The 13,889-nt window shown below is 39.7% G+C and overlaps 1 protein-coding gene across 7 annotated transcripts in view; it reads right to left on the bottom strand.

Annotated features, from left to right (window-relative positions):
• Window positions 1-13,889, bottom strand: part of SMYD3 (SET and MYND domain containing 3) — a 384,781-nt gene that overhangs the window by 236,841 nt on the left and 134,051 nt on the right. The window contains exon 1 of one of the 7 annotated variants that reach the window (XM_040551209.1): window positions 12,951-13,073. The exons of the other annotated variants lie outside the window; for them this stretch is intronic. The gene's annotated coding sequence lies outside the window, so the exon portion shown is untranslated. Of the gene's footprint in view, window positions 1-12,950; window positions 13,074-13,889 lie in introns of those variants that run through there. 7 annotated transcript variants of the gene reach the window in all.

Genomic DNA, 13,889 nt, shown 5'->3' on the forward strand with positions numbered 1-13,889 from the left:
AATAGAAAACAATACACTGAATACTGAATAGAAGCATAGCACATATGCATTATTTACAAGGCAAAAGCTTTAAGTATTACCAAAGTTAAAGTCAGCTCCCATATTACAAAAGGGGATATTTGAGATATTACCTGATTCCAATATTAATATTTTAGGACATTTTGAATTCAAAAATCTATTCAGCAAGAAACACTCTAGATTTGGTACATTTACGAACAGTAATCAAAACCAATTTTTCAATCTTATATTTAATATAGCTGGAATAGGGGGAAAAAAATCCACTTAAATTAACAGGGCTGAGTGGAAGAGTAAAGGCCAGCAGAATCAAAACCTTTTGTTTCTAAAACCTTATTACTGAAATATTTAACAAAAAAATTATTACACCTACACAGTCTGGAACACAAAATGGAAAGTACCTTTTGAACAAGGTCATCATCGGTTGAAAACATTTGAACTCATGACATTGGCAGGAGTGCTTGCTCAGAAAGCAATGTAAGATTTTCACTGGGCAGTAGAGAATTGTGATTTCTACGCAAAAATTCACCATGCCGTTGCACAATAGCACTGCTTAGGTCCCTCAAAACATTTGATCGTCTCTCTTACAGGAGTCACAGAGCAGAAGGGACCCTTGGCAGCTCAGAGGATGAGGCAAAACCTTTCTTTTGTTAAGCTGCTAAAAACGATGGTACCCATGGGAAGAGGAGTGCTGGTTTTCTTTTATAAATTAAGACAACGCAAAGGGCTTTCTCAACTCTTCCTAACAGCACACCCAAGGAAAACAGTGAAACAGAGTGAGAAAATTGAAGAGATTTCAAAGGTGACTGCTTTCCTCAGCTGGGCAGGTTAATGCCTCTCCTCCCAGCTTTGTGAGGGGCAGCTCGGGTGTCCTCATTGCTCTGCTGACAAATGCTCCCTTTCAAGTGTTCAGCCCGCTGCCCATACAAGCAGTTGCACTTCCTCCTCCAGATTGCACCAAATGAAGTTTTTTCAAGCGAGATCAACACAAATCAATAATACTTGACCTACCTAACACTGAAACATTTACTCTCCTTTCTATTGCATTAATTACTGTCCATTGATACACCTTTTTCAAGCAAAAAATACTTTTCTAAAGGTAGTAGAATAGATAAGTTTGTATTTAGAAACATTACTATTCTTAAGTGTACGGTATAAAAGACGAAACAAGCAATCTGTTCCAGGAAGTGTCAGGCAACAACCTTCAATATGCTAAAATTTAGTTTAATTTTGTAGATACAATCAAATATCAGTTACTACTTTTTAAAGAAAATAACTAAATATCCATTCACTTTTCCTAGTCCTCTAAAAGACTACTTGAGGAGGCATATGCCTCAAGAGAGAAGCTACAGATGGCTTCATGTTACAGACCTTACTCCCTTACCATCTACCACTACAACATTGTTGTGTTTTGCCTCTCTGCTCGATCTCCCAAAGTAGCGAAGATCAGCTTACAGAAATCAAAGGCAGAAGAGTACTAGCAGTGATATTATACGCTGTTTACCCATTAGCTCCCCCATATACCATGAAGTTTACACACACACAACACACTGCTGATCATCTTCCCTAAAACCTCTTACAGCAGCACTGGAAAGAGCACAGGGCATGGGAGCAGCACCAAGGAAGTGGCCTCCCTCTCTTCATCCCCCAGGTGGTAAGACATCTGGGATCTTAGTATTTTCCATGTGCCATGAAAGCAACCATGATGAAGCCCTTCAGATCAATGAATTCACAGGCAGGAACCCTGTTTCCACGCTTCTGCAGGGCTAACAGCTTGAGTTCTGCAGAGGTTCACATACCACAGCACTTCTGTATCATAACAACTTCAGAAGATTTTCAGTTTTACAGCACAGGCTTTTCATTCTGGAATGAATAAAAATATGCCACCATCTGAACACAGTAGAAACTATAAAATACATTGTTAGTTTTGGCTGCCATGTTACTGTATTTACAAATATCATTTTCCATCTTCTTGCCAGTTCACTTAAGGCATTATTTCATAACATGTTTCTAGCAGTACCAGAGTGGCTCCTATCAAGTGATTTTTTATTCATTTTTTACTGTTCAAAATGGGGACAATTCTCCTTGTTATAAATAAATTTTGAAAACAAAAAAAATGGAAAACCTATATTCCATATTTTTAAATATTCAGAATTCACAGAGTATTATGTATTTTTTTCTACAAAGACCTGACAAAAATCAGCAGCTGTGTTTAAAAAGGATGCCTATATTTCATGCAAATATAGAGTTCAGAAAACATACGACATTCTTTGCTAGAGGCATATGTGGTAACACACATACAGGTGAAAACACTTTCATATTTGTGTAAGAAATTCATAAACAGAGAGAAATGAAGTCTATTTATAATGTGTTAAGGTACATATTGCATAATAATGGCTAACTACATAGGTGAAAAATATTTTGGTCTCTTCTCAGTCCACAGGATTAAAAAGATTTTCCTAGTAAGTAAAATTATAAAACTCTTTTGAGGAAGTTTCTGCCATATTAACATGGAAATCTTTCGTTCCCCAAAGAGGAAATATTTAAATAGTAAACAAATGTATAACTTCTAGTCATATTTAATGCAATAAGTGAAAAAGCCAAAGATGCGAGATCTGTCCTAGTGTGCTCATTGGCTATTTGATCGAATGCAGTAAGGCATTTCGGCCTTCCCTCCCCTTTTAATCCACGTTGCACATCATAAGTATTGCTCCATATCAAATTAGATAGAAGTTTCAGGTTGCTGGGCTTTTGTTTGTTTGTATGTGTACGTGTTTGTCTTAATCAAAATCTTCTGTAAACTTAACTTTCCGTTCTTTTCTTAAATATCTGCTTAGTTTTGGAGAACAAGCAACATGATAGGATACAAGAACATTTACTGAACTAGAAAAAAAAAAACACGAATCAGAGCCTGTAAAGAAACCCCCATAAAGTATCTACTGCTTTGATCTAGCTGCAAATTCCACATATTTGGTTCACAGCTTAAAACATTTGACAAACATGCAGTGCCCGTGTGACTGCTGAATATACACACTTTAACTGCTCAATAGTACATAACGTAACAGATGCATTGAACAAGATTAGGCAAAATAAACACTGATTTGGGCGTGTTCCAAGCACACATCATGCATGCACATGTATCTATGTGGTGTTGGTTTTAGTTAGACGTCATGACCTCTAAGATACATTTCTACTGTCTGAAAGCATCCAATGACATTTAGGATGCCTGAGCTTACATGACCTGGAGTCTACCACTCCCCAGGCTACAGCTACAGCACTGGATCTTACCTTACAGCCCTAAGACCTAAATCATATTTACCAATCCCATGTAGGATGTTTCAAATAATGTTTCAAATAATAATTGTTTACTTTTGGCAACTTTTCAGAGCCCCCTACATGACATTTTCACCTATGTCCCTGTCATGTGTTTTTTCCCTTACTTCACCTTTTAGATTTTAGTCTAACATCCCTTCCTGAGGCAGAATAACTGGGTATTTTAGTTAACATTTCATTTGTCTGGGAGTGGCACGGGAGCGGGGAGAAGAGCAATGTTTTCTGTTACAACACAGCCATACTCTTCGTCGCTTTTCCCTTTTCTGTTCCTTTTTTTCCTTAGTTTATCTTCAGTGTTTCTTCTTGTATTTGGTGATATTTTTCAGGGGTTTTTCTTCTACTTCTTTTGTAGAAAGAGAAAAGAAACAAAAGCCCAGAAGAAGGCTTCAAAAGCCTGCTTTTCGTACCACCATCAAATCATCTGTAGCTGCCTTGATCTCTTTCTGTTTGCACACAGCTTTCTACTTGCTTCTATTTTCTATCATTTCTCTTCCTTTGCCATCAGCCCTCCTTCTTTCTCTTCCTCATCTCCAGCCACTACTTCGTTTCACTCAATTCCATATTCCATTCAACATATTATCGACAACTGAGATAAACAGCCTTGCCCTCTTATAAACACAGCACTGTTAACAAGTGCTCTAATGGACAATTTAGAGGCGCTGCACAAACAATGATTACTGACCTCCCTTCTCCCGTGGAACCTGCCTATGGAAATGAGCTGCACAGAAAAACCTTTCGCGTGGTATCAAGACCATTTATGATATGTATGTACACTGCATTATATTTAATCAACAACCGTAGATTTTAAGTTTGCTGCAGAATGTCTGGCTTTTTAAGTGTTCATTACTCACACAGAATACCATACACTGCATGGCAGAACATGAAAATCTAGATTAATTACCATATTAAAAATCCTGCTTAGTATGAAGTATGGCTGGTTGTTCTGCAGGAACAAGAAGGTATTGCTCAGGCTTTCAACATACATGTTTTTGTTATCAGAGCACCTCCATCAGTGAACTACATTCTTTGATGTGAAAATCCTGTATTCTTTAACCAATGCAGAACAATGTCAGAAATAATTAAATTTGCTTCCTCAGCATCATGACACTTCACCAGAAACCCCAAGATCACCATCGGATGTCAGCAAATGATACCTGAGTACACTGCCTCCAGTTTTAAGATAGAAAAAGATTTTATGCAAACGCTTCTCAGTCAGACTTACCTCAGCAGGCTGTGCTGCACATCAAAGTTGAAAAAACGTACAACACACACACACATTACCATTTCAGCTCATCAAACTCTGTGGCTTGCTGGGGTGGATACGCACACACTGACCTCTACAATGTCGTGACTTTCAGGTTACTCATTGATTTCTGGGAATCAAAAATGTGATGCAAATAAGGAATTGCTAGTCAATTAGTTCTTATCACAAGCTCGCAGTCTGTGGTAATGGGATGACATGCTGTTCTGCATAACAATTGCAAACAAGCCTTTTATAGCCAGGTAACTGTCCTCAAAGGCAAGACGTGTCCTCTTTCCCAAGAACAGATGTAGTCAGCAACATGATTAATGCCTTTGCACATGGTACAAGACTGATTTTAACAGCTGTCAGCAATTTCAGATGGTATGGGCAGTCCCTTCCCACTTACCATATACACGTGATACCAATGCAATCATGGTTTCGGTTTGCACACAGAGGAAAGCTTTTCTTTTTTTTTTTTCCTCATTATTATTTAATTCCATCACTGCCAAATGTAATGGAACTATCTGGAGCTTCTTTAAAATGCCTATGGTTTACCATATGTTCATTTAATTTTAAGAGCCACAGCTATATCACACAAGTTGTAATACTTTGCCTACCAATATATGTCATTAAAATGAATATTCATGTGGCACTTCCAGTGGCTATGCTTAATATCACATCTAGCAGAGTCATTAAAAGGCTTGTCATCATAACCCACCAGTGCCTCTGGCACGTGTAAATTATGAACTTTAACTCTCCGTCTGCAAGTGCTAATCTCAGTGCAAAATAGAAATATAAATTACTGGCATCAATTATCAAAGGTTAGAATTTTTATGAGTAAATTGGGATTTCCATAGTACCTCCAGCACACACTTTTATTAGAAGTCACTAATAAGTTATTCTTGACCACACCAAACAAACAGAACCCCCCTTGAAACATAATCAGTTCTGTTGCTAGATTTCATGACATTGCTATTGTCAGCAAGCAGATATTCCAGTAATATTAACATTTATCATCTTAAACCAGGTGAGGATCTGCAGAAATGAAATAAAGGTTCAGTTGTTTTCTCTTCCACAGAAATCCTGCAGCAGAAAGGCTGAGTAAATACCAGTTTCTGTGGGAAAAGTAAAAATCAATGCCTAACTAAAGGTCTCTTGGTCCAGAGTGGTCCCCCATGACGAATCCTTCCATGATCAGCATGCAGGATAGTGTCTTAACATCGTGCGGGCCTCAATGCTGGCTGAAAAGCTGCTGCCACTCCACACCCACTGCTTTTGGAGTGCTGGGGCATCCAAGAAGGGCACTGGGAGGAGGGTGACACAGAGGGAGGGATGGCATTGTGCCTGCCCAGCTCCAGTGCCAATAGGTGGTGCGGAGGATGGAAGTGGCACAAACAACAGTGGAGCCTCCACCACTGCCCGAACTCTTCCTCTCACAACTGCACTTCGTTAGCCCAGTCCCGCTGAAAAGCACAGGGCCATCCTGGTCAAACTGAAGACCTACAGACCCAGTCCCCAACAGGAGTCCTAGGCTTGCACTGAGGCAAGGGTAAGATCCTGCACTTGCAGGGGGTGTTTCCTCCAAGTGCTCTCCCAACTTCATGTCAGCCCATGCACTTTCTGGGCTGGATACTGTCTGTTTGCGTAAGAAGCAGCCATGGATTTTTCTTCCAGGTACTCCACTTGTTCAGATTCCTGATGAACCCATGTAAGCTGACAGCACTGTGGGGTCCCTTAGGAAGCAGTCCCCATCCTTGCTGCATGAAAAACCACCTCTTCTTATTTGCGTTCAGCCTGGCTCCTATTACTTTGACTTAACTTTCTTATTTGAAGATTTAAAACTCCATGGCTACCTCAGGGAAACACTGGATATTTAAAATTTCTTCTCTGACAGTGCCAGCAAATGTTTAATTACACTGTGGCATGCTGAAGGACTCTGCTGAATATGCGATCCATCACCTTAACATTTCACACCTATACACAGATCATATACAGAATCGTAAAATAGCTTAGGTTGGAAGAGATCTATACAGATTGACTGGTCAAACCCCCTGTTCAAAGCATGACCCTCTACAAAGTTGGATGCAACTCAGAAGTTAGACATGTTGCTCAGGCTCATGGCCATATAAGTTTTAAATATTTCCAAGAATGAGAATCCCATAATGCAATTATATACAATCCAAATAGAAGTATTTTAAATATATAAACATGTATATATACATATATATACTCCTAAATGATTGAACCACGTTTAACAACTACATTTCTTTAATAAACTGGTATTAATAAACTGGAAAAGTGGTACAAAATTAAATATATATATATAAATTCAATTGATCTTAGTTTGCTACTCACTCCGCCCACCCTGCCCTCTGCATTTCTGTAATCATGTTTTCATGTCCAGACTTCAGAGGAATACACACAGTTAGCTCTTGAAAAACTGTACGTTCTCTCCTCAGTGGAAAGTTCAGAGATAAAACTTAGTTCTTCCTCCTACTAAATGGTTACTCCCAGGATTCTCTGTTGCCGTCCCATCGCTCAACATATACAGAAAGCTTTTGGGAAAGGTCGTGAAAAGATCAGGGATGCTTTCAACAGTGCTGATGACCTCTGATGCTTCTCTGCTACATTTGTATGAATTGGAAAAGTAGAGCAAATAGTCCAGTCTCAAAAGCCAATTGGTTCTGCCTCAACTCAAACAAAGTTGAGGTAATGTCACAGCTGTGACTGCTGAATCCTTCATTCCTGGGTGCAGGTCTTCTGAAAAACATGGCTCCAGGGGGCAAAACCAAGATCCAATGTGTGAACTTAACTTTGGCATTTGCTGACACTTCAGTGGACATCTGAATGACAGCTTTCTCTTAAACCGCATTTTGCCTAAAATCTCCTGGTTTTAGAGGAAAAGTGATTTTGTTGAATATACTTCTAGGAAGACAATCTCTGCATTTGTCTAAACAATACAAAGAATATGTACTAACTGCCACTGCCTTAAAAATATGGGATTTGCACTTTTTTTCCCCACACACGCCAGCTTCCCTTCACTCTATGTGTAATAGTGTACATTAGGAGGTCATTGCTCCTGAACAGCCTTAGGCTGTCTCTGAGTACGCACACTTTAAATGAGCAACCCAAGAGACAAGCAGCTGCCTGCCTCCTCCCACCCTTGCCAGAATTTCCCCAAGCTCTGCAGATACCGTCAAGAAGCAAATTCTAGCTTTGTTTCATTTTAGGCAGCAAGGTAATTCATTCAGAGTAGTCAGGCTTTTTAAAAATGTGAGTTTTCACTGATGCTCAGCTCTTTGAACAACGAATTTTTGTACAATGAATGCTGGTGCAAATGCCTTTGTTTTTTATTTTGGTTATTTTATCACTAAATTCAACAAGTATAGAGATGTTACAAGAGTCCTGTGCAAAATATTTAACTACACCATGCAACGTACAGTGATAGCAGCTGTTCTGGCCCACTGACCTTGATGGAGTGTAAAAAGAAAGATGCATGTCATTTTACCCTCTTTTTGCCATCCTGAGTCCTCCTTTAGTCTCACTGCAGCCAAATAAAAGCTAAAACTAGGAAAGGAGCATAATATGCTGTAAACGAAAAAAGCATTCCACACCTATCACCTTGCCCACATAATTTTATCTTGCTCACATATGAGTTTGGCACCTAAAGGTGGTGCTGCCTCCACAGCTGTTTCCAGGCCTTTGGCCAAATCTCTGTATAGTGCATCAATTCTGACCAGAATTTGGCTACGGACTATTATATAAGCTGAAGCTACCAATAACTTATCACAAGTGATCACCCTCAGTTGAACTATGACTGATGGACTGGTAGGATAATAGGAATGCCCACCCCACCTGCCATATGGGCTGCCCACAAAGTCAAGCAAAGAGCTGCAGCCCCTGAAAGCAAGGGACTGCAGGATCCTGCTTTGCCACCAGTGAGCATCCCTCCCTGGACACAGAGGAGGGGCTGGGTGCAGGCAGAGCCCTTGTGCCAGGTTTTCTAGCTAGAAGCACAAGGCAGTTCATGATATAGAAATAAGGGGGAGTTACAGATATTCTCCCCACCTACACCAATTTAAGACTCAATTTTATTGAGAGTTTCCCAAAGACAGGTATTTCTCCTAAAACCTTAACTCCTAGAAAGTAAAACAAATCAAGTCAGAACAACAAAGAGATTGTAAGCATTAACAGCTGAGAACAGTATGAAATTACAAGACAAGCCAAAGCTAAAATTTTGTTAACCCAAATCTGGGGGGGGAAGTAGTTCAATCTATTTCTTAATCTAGCCTCATGATTTTTCATATATCATGTTGACTTTAGGATGCACAACTCACTCTTGCTTCACTTTTTTAATGCGTTTATGGTTTGTAAACTCTGGCAAAAACAACAATTTCTAAAAATATTTAAGAATTTCACGACAGATTTATTTGTAATGAACACACAGTGTAGCACAAAGCTGGATTTAGCAAAGTGTTCTCAGTAAATGGAGGAGAAAAATATTTGCAAGGCCGCATCACATGGCCATTGCTGGATGATGCTTCCCCAGACTTCAAGAAATCTCAGATTCCTGGGTTTTGGTTGTGTGTTTTTTTTTGTTTGTTTGTTTTTTTAAAAAGTGCCCACAAAAGGTGCTTCTGATATCCCTCTTAGCTGAAGCACTCCCTGAGCCAATAAGCCTTCATTAAGCTATCTGAATTACTTTTTAAATTAAGAGAGCAGCACGTGTTCCTGCATACTAGAACAATGAGAGGCTTTTGGCAATGATCCTGCTCAAGTAATTACAATATTTTGCATTTTTACACCGCCTATCATCTCACCAGGTGCCAGAGTGCTTAACTGAGCCTGGTGCTGCCTGCACACCCGCCACGATGGCCAGCTCACGGGACATGCTAGGTCCCACTGACTTTGCAGGTATTTGCCTCACACATGAGGCAGAAATACCACCATTGACAGTAGAGGGGATTAACGTCATTAACACAGAAAGCACAAGGGTAAGAAATTCAGGCCAATGAATCTGACCTAACCACATGAAACCTGGTTGAAAAGAGGAAATTGTTTCCACTGGACAAACATGCAGATCCTTAAGCACAATGCTACAGGCTGATGCGTGCCTCCCAAAAACCCTTTGAAAGCAGGAAAGGGTGAGAACAAACACAGTGCCACCCTCATGTATGCATTGCAGGGGCAGTTCCTATATAACATTTTCAAAAGTGTCCAAAAGTTACTCACGCTGGTGTATAACTAAAAATGTTTAAAAAGCAAAAGTGCTTTTTAGCAGTGTTTTTTCCCCATTACAACACATTTCCCATTACAGCACCAGAAGTCCTGCCACAGCTGAAGATAACATTGCACAGCTTATGAAGGCTACATTCAACTATAAAGATGTTACTCCAAAACAAAGCCAGTTCTCCTGACCGTCATGCAGTACCCCGCTGAGGAAACCCAACTGCATCACCACACCACCCTCCTGCGACCACCAGGGGTCTTCATTTCTGACCGAGAAAAGCAGGGAGGAGAGAGAGATGGCCACAGACTGGGTCTTGACAGAAAAACACTGCCTCCTGCCCCCTGCATCCCAGAGGGCACACAGATCACAGCTGAGATCAGCAAGGGGCTATTTGCCCTCCAGCTTTTTGCTATTAAACAGAAAGGATTGTTATTTCATTTCACCATGGCTGTGACAGGAGTCCTGATGGCAACAATTTGCACCTGGCCACTCCACTGAGGCCATTATGGTGGTTTTTGTCCATTTCAAATGGAAGGGAAGGAAAAATGTCTACAGTGCTTCTGCCACAGCTCCCTCCAGCGGCTCGGCAAGCACAGGTGTCCATAAACACAGGCCACAATGGGAAAGGCACCAGAGGAGCACGGAAGCATGTCCAGCCCCAGCATGTGGGATGTGGTGGCAGCCCCAGGCTCCCCAGCACGAGCAGCAGCTCCTTGTCCGATGCTTGCAGGAGCCTCATCTGAGCCGCGCAGGTTTGCACCCTCGACAGACTTCAAAGATGTGCTTGATGTACACCCGTATGAGATTAAAATAACCCCTGCTCACTGTAAACAAACATCTCTTTAAAGCCTGGCCCAAAATCAAAGTCCATGAGCCTTCAGGGAGAGACAATAAATCCAGACCCTTCACAGTCTTTTTCTTCAAATAATCACCAGTTGGTTTTGCATTTCTCATTTAGAAGCCTTCCTTCCAAGCAACTATGAGATTAAAAGAAGCATGGCAAAAAGTGTGACTAGACACAGCAAATTAAATTTCTGCATGTGAAGAGCATGAAACAATTACAGAAAGAGGACTTGTGCTCTGCTGAGAGACACCTAGCATTTGCTGCTCAATGAGCTTGCTGGCAAGGAATACGATTTACATAGTGCTAAATCAGTGGTGTAAATGTATGTTAATCGTACCCAGCTGCTGGTATCTTGCTTTTTGTCATGTTTAGTACAATGAGGAGTTGTTTTAAAGTATCATAGATAAACTTCAGCTGTACAATTTAAAGACAAATCCAAACTTCCTCAAAGTCACTTGAGGAACACTTGTTCCCGACACTTGTTCTTAGCTTCAGACCTTCATTAGGGGATTTTCAGACAGAGCAGAACCCTTTGCAGCCCTTTTCTTCCCAGCTTTCCCCACACTAACCCACTCCAGCTTACCTCTGTAAAGATCTGCTGGCTTACAGTTCCCAGCACAGCGGCTTCATCTGGCAGCCCTGCCACCAGCTTTTGTCAAGCTCCAGATCAAACACAAGCAGCCCTAGCAGTACTCTTGAAAATTGTTTTAAAGCCTGAATTGCCCTCATCAGCCTCCATGCAGTTAAGCACAGCAGAGCGCCTAGCCTGACTGCAGCTGTTAGATCTTATCATAATAATAATAAAAGAAAGAAAAGTTTTTTAAATGAGTTTCCCCAAAAGGTAGGATTATGAATAACCATAGTTCAGGTTATAGTAAGTCTATATTATGGGAATGTAGAAATACATTAGCTGTTGACCAAAACAGATGCTTTTTGTTTAGTTACTTCCCACATATTTAGAAAATAGTTATTTTAAGAACAGGTAAAACAGCCATTTTATATTAATTTCTGGTGTTTTACTGAGGGTAAATAAGTTATCCATAAATCTCTGCATTAGCAAAACCAGATCATTTACAGAAGCATATACCACTCCAGACTCAGCATGAAGAAAACAAATCAAATATAAGTGAAAGCAGAAGCTGAGATTCAGTCCTTAAGCCATAGGAATATTACTTAAGTAACAGGCTCTGCAAACCTAGGATGCAATTTTAGAGTCTAGTGATGGTAACAAAAATTCTAATAACTACAAATGAATGCTATATAGTTTTCTATATCAAATTAAACGAGGATTTAATGCAAAATATTTGAAAATGAGAAAAGGGAGATCTTCACATATTTTGTGCATATATGAATTCAAATATGTAAGAAAGTTTATAAGGTAAAGAAGCTTTTTTGGTATGGGTATTACATGTATATGCGTTGTTTGTAGAAATGCACGCAAAAAAAAGATTAGGAAAATCAATACTCAATTCTTTTTCTAGATTTTTATCCACTGTAGTACACAAAAGCAATTTAGGTACTGGATGCAGTGAATCCTTACTTCAGCATTTCTCAGACAACTATATCCGTCATTCCCTCTGACAAACAATAGATAACAGGTGGCAAATCAAGAATGTTTTATATTTAGTACATCTTCAAAACGTAAGCAAAACATAAAGTTAAAATTTCTTGAAAAAAATGTTTTTGTCTCTAACGCTAAAACGAGAAAGTATTGGGAACAGAATCAGCCATTATGACCCATTACCAAAACCACCCCCATTTCAGGAGTCCAGCAGCTTTCTAAAAATTGTAGCACAAAAATTAGGAAGAAAAGGGATCAACACAACTAGCTGTCTCTACCCACTACTTGAAATAACCACTGCACATTGCAGGTCTCTCTGCATGAAGGGCATCGTTGCTTCTCTGCCGGTGATATTGCCTAGTTCGTAGACTAAAGCAATAGAAACAAGAAAGATGCTAAATTTTACATTGGTCTACAGAAGAGAAATTAAAATGAATTCTAGCCACAAAGTTCATGAAAAGATTCTGGTCATCTCACAGGGCAAGACAGTTTGGGTGATGAAATCTGGCTGCAGTTGATTCAAAAAAAAAAAAAAGATTCAAAATGGACTTCTGAGAGCTAACATGCAAGCTTAGCCTCAGTGCTTGTGCTATATCTGCATCTACTATGTCAATTCACCCTTATTACTAGTTACATGCAAAAACTAATCCACATGACATAACATGTTGCATGTTGTAGCTTCCAAAATCACAAAGAGCCTTAGTTTGTAGCTCTCCAGACTTACGCATTTTTGTGTGGAGTCTGGAAAAAGTCAATGGGAAGCCTGAGCACAGCAGCCTGCTAGAACAACAAAAAAAACAGCAAGCTGAGGTACAAAGTGTTCAGCTCTCCCCCTCTGGCTGTGGCCAGCAAATACCCACCTGGCAGGTGATCCAAGTCAGGATACAACTGTTTCTAATTACTTGTTCCTACAGTTTTCACTTTTCTGCCCTGCTAACAAGCACCTGGCTTAGTGGGGGAATGGCAGCCTCTCACACAGATGTTTCTGTGAGAAAGCCAATCTGACCAAACTATAGGCTGGATAAAGGGATATTTTTTCCCCTCAGAAAAATTAAAATGGTTTCACTTCAAATTGTGTTTCCCTTATATCTTTTAAATGGTGTCATCCACACCAACTGTGCACATTATATTCATGACTGATGGTTGAAGTCATCTGTGCTGTTCAACATACTTGAAACACTAAGAAGGAATTCACCTTACAAATCATTGAATGTCTTTCCAGCATATCCTGACCATAACCTACACATGTAACATCTGTTAATGTAAAGTACATATACAAAGGAAGGAAGACTATAGACCTGGAGACTAAGTATTGCACTGCTCCATTAAACTGAAAAGAAAGGTATTGTCATCGTTTTCATGCAACTGAAGTACAAGTATTTCTTTTATATAACACCAACATAACATTAAAGCACGCTTCAGAGCTGCTAGTTTTCATGAGGGCACCATGAGGGCCTGTTCTTTTCATAGGGTTTTAAAAGTTGGGATGACAGACAATGAGTTCTGAAAGCTCCTCGCAGACATAATGCAGTTATTCCCTTCAGCTTTATAATTGAAATATATTCAATTCCAATTTGAAGAAATGATAGTTCATAAATGCGTTTTTTGTTTGTTTGTTTGTTTTTAATTTTCATTACAGAGAACATTACCTAATTCTCATTCC

Source organism: Cygnus olor, chromosome 3 (genome assembly GCF_009769625.2).
Source record: "Cygnus olor isolate bCygOlo1 chromosome 3, bCygOlo1.pri.v2, whole genome shotgun sequence".
NCBI classification, from domain to species: domain Eukaryota; kingdom Metazoa; phylum Chordata; class Aves; order Anseriformes; family Anatidae; genus Cygnus; species Cygnus olor.